Below are 6,348 nucleotides of genomic sequence, written 5' to 3' on the forward strand. Positions count from 1 at the left end.
GGAGCAGGTAACCCAATTTTTCTGGCAAAATCCATCGTCCCTGTTGCCAAAGTAGTCATATAAAGGCGATCAAAAAGCCAAACTAGACTTGATGGAGCCGTCTTTTCACCCCTGCTTGTTACACACGAAGGGGAAATGTTGAGAGATGCACATTTTGTGCCATGCTTCATTTTTCTATATCTTTGAGAATTGGAAGATGCGCATCTAAATGACGAAAGAGAGAATTGGGAAGCACTTTAAGAGAAGCAACTCCCCCCCCCCCCCCAACTGCAAAACATCCGGGTTAGAAAAGGTGGTGCGTGCAAATTTAGAAAGATAGGTTGGTTTTGACCCAAATTGTTTTTTAATTAAAAAGTTATGAATTATATTTACCCCCGTATTTTGAAATACTTATATATTTCAGCTTGAATATGCACGAATGACTATGAAGAACAAGGAGAGTCATCTATAGAAAATTATTCAAAATCTTGTTGGCTAACATGGATTTTGCAGGCTATGCTAATAGAAAGGTGTCTATGTGTTCAGCTAGCTGTAGATATTTCTTATAACAATCATTCTATAACTATTAGCAATGCATTTTGCAGTTTCAGATGCAAATTGTTAAGAAAAATTTCTAAAACTAATGAACTAAAAGAATTGTATAATGTCTCTGTAGACAACTGCTACAAGTTACGCTCAGAGGTAGGTTTCAGCAGGTTCTGACCAGTTCTGGAGAACCGGTAGCAAAAATTCTGACTGGTCCCGCCCCCATCTATTCTCTGCCTCCCAAGACCCAACTGATCGGGAGGAAATGGGGATTTTGCAGTATCCTTCCCCTGGAGTAGGGTGGGAATGGAGATTTTACAGTATCCTTCCCCTGCCATGCCCACTAAGCCACACCCACAGAACCGGTAGTAAAAAAATTTGAAACCCACCATTTGTTATGCTGGTGTAAAAGTGACAAAGTGCACTGTGATGTGATGGCACAAGCAAGCCTTTCAAGGCAATCTCAAATAATTGTGTATGAATTCTAAAAAGAGCTCCATTGTGTATCTTAAATAAATTTTCGCCAACTTGATTCTAAATGTGTTAAACTACAACTCCTGAAATTTTGTTGGGGCTATGCTAGCTAGAAATTATGGGTGTTTATGCGTACTTGGAAAACAATATGAGAAAGTTTGTGATGGGTGGGGGGGGTGGGGGTGTTTGGGGATTATGTGTGTTGGGCCTGGTCTTTGGGTGTTAAGTGAATTTCGTTGTATGGGTATACTGTGTATATGCCTACAATGACAAAGTTAAACTAAACTAAACTAAGTTGACTGAATATGAGTATATATGAATATAACTTTGAATATGAGACTTTGACTGAAGGCCATATTTTTTCATTACTGCTTGCAAAATATCTGCAAATTCTACAATCCCCAAAATGTGAGAAATATTAATTTACTTTATCTCCTGCCTTTATTATTTTTACAAATAACTCAAGTTGGTGAACAAAAAAAAAAAAAAAAAAGCAACAGTAAAATATCAGAATTCTCTTAACAAACTACTACTATTGTAATTCAACTTGCAGGAAGTTTACTACAGTTTATTTATCTACAGTTAATTTAGCAGTTAACTGATTTATTCTGGATTGAATATTCAGGATTATTTCCAAATGCCATCTCTTTTCTATTGTTGTCCAGTCAAATATATTAGATTCATTCTCCAAAATTGATCTATATTCCCCAAAAAGGCCAATTGAAGTTGTTTTCGAGTTGAGTATGATAAATCCATTCTCCAATCCCCTTCATTTGATCATTCAGTTTTCTGCTGTTGTAAGAGAGTGCAAGCCTGAAGACATGCATTATGCAAGAATGTATAATCTCAGGTAGTTCTAAATGTATAATACCTGTACCTCTTAATCTCCTTCACTGAATCTACTGTTTTCAAATCCAATTCCTTTTGTAAATCTAATTTAACTCCAATTACTTGCATTTGGATGGGTTGTTTTGCAAGCATTATTTTGTCAAATTGTTTTTAAAAGTTTTCAAATTGGATTTGCATATAACCAAAAGGTTCTGTTGCTCTGGTGTAACTTGGCAAATAAAGCTTCTCAAAGACAAGGAGGATATTTGTCAAAATAGAGAGGCAAGGACACTATTTCAATCCAGATTTAAAAAGATTTTTGAAAAAATAATCTTCAGAGTAATATAAAGGTCCAAAATAAATGTAAATCAAGTCCAAACACTTACTACTTCAAGGCATGTCTTGTTTTTCTTATGACACAGGATATTTTAAAAAGTGAAAAAAAGATCTTAAGGAAAAGAACAAGAAAGAGATAAAATGCAGCAGGGGTTAAAATAAATCAGCGTTCAACCAGCTGGTCAACTTTTAGAGATAAGAAACTAAACAAAACAGAAACTTTAAAAAGTGTAGTTGAAGTGTAGTAGGTGTGCTTAAGAGAACTGTTTGCCAAAAGGAAAAAGATGATGACCTAATTTTCTGCCACTCCCACTTGGAACAGTAATCTTCAAGATTCCTCATCCTGGGTGGGTCCACTCTTATCCAAAGACATCCTGGCTAAGTGCTCCTATTCAAATCCAGGGAGCAAGTCTGTCAAAGAACCAGCTTTTGGTAGCAAAATCAGCAGATCATCAGCAGGAGAGAAAAATATCCCTACTGCTCACCAGCCATCTTGGGGAGGAACTCATTGATTGATTGATTTTGAAAAGGTAAACAGAATCTGTTTTGATTTGTTAACTGTTTTGAAGACCATAAAAAAAGTTATGGCTTTATATGAAAATCAGCATTTAAAAAAATATCCCCCCAAAAAGACAACAGTAAACTAATTCTGCAGTTACCAGGAAATCTCCATGGATGTATCTCTGAAGTCACCAAAAATCCAGTTCAGTTTAAAGGTGTTTTGACCTGTATCCTACAAATCACACTTTTAAAATGTGGGTTCATGACATTGGAAGCCCCTTTCTCTAAGAATAAGATAATTCAGTTCATCTGAACCTGGCTTTCTCCTAGACCACCTTCTGACCTCATTAGTCCAATTCGTTATCAATAATTTCATCTCAGTTGCAGACATTCTGTAATACCAATAAGGCATGGGAATAAATAGTAAAACCCAACTTTATACATCCTTATGGGTTTATCTTACTTAAGCTATTTTTTGTGCATTCAGACAGAAATCTCAGCAAAAAGAAAATTGGCTGCATGCATCTCCTTTATTTTGTCTATATTCTGCATGGAACAATTCATGAACAAGGCAGTCTATTCAGTGTGGAATACTCAGTCATTTCACTATTTTTCTCTTTAAATATAACAAAACTTTAAATCGATCATTCATTGTACAGCAGCAAATATGTGAAAAAATGACAGAAAATTTTTATTTTTTAAAATTTTAGAACATTTCTGATTAACAGAAATAATTTCTAGATTGCCTTCAAAATATAGGAAGTTTTAGAAGTTTTGTTGTCGTTGTTGAGAGCTACAAATATTTCAGGGTTTTTTTTCAGGTAAAAGACAGAAATATGATACAATATTGAAAAATGTTTTGATTAAGAGTTTACTCCCAAATTTAGAACACTGGCTCTAAAATCAGTTGCTTATCTAATTCATGCTGGCCTTCAGAATGTTCATAGTGCAGTGTCAGAAACTTAAATATCTGATATGCAATAGATATCATAAAGAAATCATTAACCTACAGACTTGATGTACTGGTTGTTAATATTTGGCTATCTTGCTTATCCTATTCAAATGGAATTCCTGGAGTTCATTCAATCTAAACAGTACCACAGAGGACAGTTCTAAAGATGCCCCACTCCCACAGCTCAACTACTAGGGTACATGGGAACCGTATGTGGGAAAAGAAGTCTTCTATTATGTGAGTCCTAAATTTCAGTCTGGTCCCCAATGGACCACATGGCTCCCATCTCCAAGGTAAGTAAGACAAGGAAAATGCATCTTGCCATCATTTTTCATGAATGGTTTGCCAAAGAGTGTGACTTGCCCCTAGTCACACAGCTGATTTTGTGCCTAAAGTAGGACTAGAACTTGGGGTTTCCCAGTTTCCAGCCTGCTTTCTGGTTTTTATATGGAAGTTGGAGCTGTATATATGTATATCAGGAGAAACATAATTACCAGCTGCATATAGTAGTAGTAATTAAGTGCTTAATTATTATATGGTAATACAGATAGTCTTTGACTACAAATTGCTAAGCTAGGCCAGTTTAAGGAAAGTAAGGAAGAAGATGGTAGGTAAGATTACAGAAATGTCTTTGAAAGAACTAAAATTCACCACTAGAGATGGCAATTATTTAACTAGGCATTTATCAGGTGTGGCAAACGTATCTTTTCTTTTATGTACACTGAGACAAATTCCTTGTGTGTCCAATCACACTTGGCCAATAAAATTCTATTCTATTCTATTTTTATCTTACTCATACTCAATATTTTCATTAAGAGCTGCAGGCGCTTAACATTTACAAAAGCTTGATTTTTTAATTTAAAAATGTTCATTTTTATAAAGAGCTTTATGAATTATTGCCATTTTTATTTTAAAAAGAAAGATTATTTAAAGTTATCAGTATATTTGTTTAGGCATTTGATCTTTAAGATCTTTTTTTTCAATTTTGTTCTTAATTTTTATGTCTGGTCAATGGGAAGTAACATTTATCCTTTTTTTATGTTTCTTCTTATATCACCTTTTATTTTTGATAAAAATTTTGATTCAATAACCGGGCATAACCAAACATTCCTAAAAATCACATTTTGGTTTCCCACGCTAAATTAGAACCGAGAACATTTTTTTCTTATAATGGCTGAGGCATATATGGAAAGCTTTGGACTAGATGGGATTCTATTTCAGTTCATCAAGGATTTTCATCTGGACACTCTCGTGATAGCATCTGGACTGACTTCAGGAGATCTGGGGCTTATGGTTTAAAAAAATAGTAGCGAAGTGTTTCACATAAAAATAGGTAAAGAAGCTTCAACTGCATGTCACCACTGCTTTCACTTTTTTGATTTGCACCCTGTGGACACTGTGACTGGCTCAAGACATTATTTCTTATTTTCTGGTAGCATTTGGGCCAATATACATTACACAAGGGGGAAAGATTAGGAGAGCCATGCTTGTGCTAAAGGCACAGAACCTGAGATAATTTAGTCTTCCTTCACAGAAAACCCTCACCTGGGCATGCAAATTGTGATGGAAGGTGGCTAACTGCTTATTTTTATATACCTATTTTCAGTGATGAGATTCAGCCAGTTCGCACCACTTCGGGAGAACTGGTTGTTAACGTTCTGAGCAGTTTGATGAACTGGTTGTTGGAAGAAATCATTTAGGGCAGAGAACCGGTTGTTAAATTATTTGAATCCCACCACTGCCCATTTTGCTGCTGCTGTTTGCTTCATGGAGTGGTGTACCTACAGCAAGCTCTAGATCTATATTACAAGGATCATTGCCCTGGACTTTTAAGTACACAGCAGAGGTTGGCCAAAAACCAGGAGCTCTGGTAGCACAGCAGACTAAAGCACTGTTATTAACATCAGCTGCCTGCAATTACTGCGAGTTCAAATCTCACCAGGCTCAAGGTTGACTCAGCCTTCCATCCTTTCTAAGGTAGGTAAAATGAGGACCCAGATTGTGGGGGCAATAAACTGACTGTATAAATATACAAAAGTATGAAGGCTATTGCTTAGCGCATTGTAAGCCGCCCTGAGTCTTCGGAGAAGGGCGGCATATAAATTAAATTAAAAAAAAAAAAACTAATTGTGGGAACAGAGACCTCCAGATCTTTTCTTCGATTTCCAGGGCAGTTATTTTTCTTTTCTTTTCTTTTCTTTTTTCTTTCTTTTTCTTTTTCTTTTTTTTTTTTTGCATCACTTTTGTTAAAATAGTTATATGCGTGGTTTTAAATCCAACATTAGAGAAGCATTAGGTCAACGTTTACTCTTTCCAAATTGCATCCAAGAAACCCAGCATTAGGAACCAGCTTCAGCTCTCGACGCACAGGAGCCAAAGCTGCGCTCTCCCACCCACGGACAAAACTCTACCCCGCTTTCCGGTGGAAACCCAACCCCAAACACCGTCTCCGAGAGCCATCCGGTTGCTGAGCCGAGGCTTTCGCTCTAACGAAACTTGGCGCCGGTCAAACCCGCCCAGCGAGCCACCCCCAGCCCGCCCCGCACCAGCCAGCGGGAAGAATCCGCCTGTCAGCCTGCCTTGTGACCGGAAGGGCCGGGGAGCCGCCCCCGGAGGAAGAGCCAGCTGCAGGAGCGCACGGCGCTGGCAGAGGAGCCGCGGATTTCCCGGGGATCCGGCGGGGAGCGGAGGCGGTGGCGCCGGCTGGCCTGCCCTGAGCGGAGGCCTCGGGG

The sequence above is a fragment of the Pituophis catenifer genome, unplaced genomic scaffold (assembly GCF_029215685.1).
Source record: "Pituophis catenifer annectens isolate HBS135680 unplaced genomic scaffold, rPitCat1.0.hap2 SCAF_4, whole genome shotgun sequence".
NCBI classification, from domain to species: Eukaryota; Metazoa; Chordata; class Lepidosauria; order Squamata; family Colubridae; genus Pituophis; species Pituophis catenifer.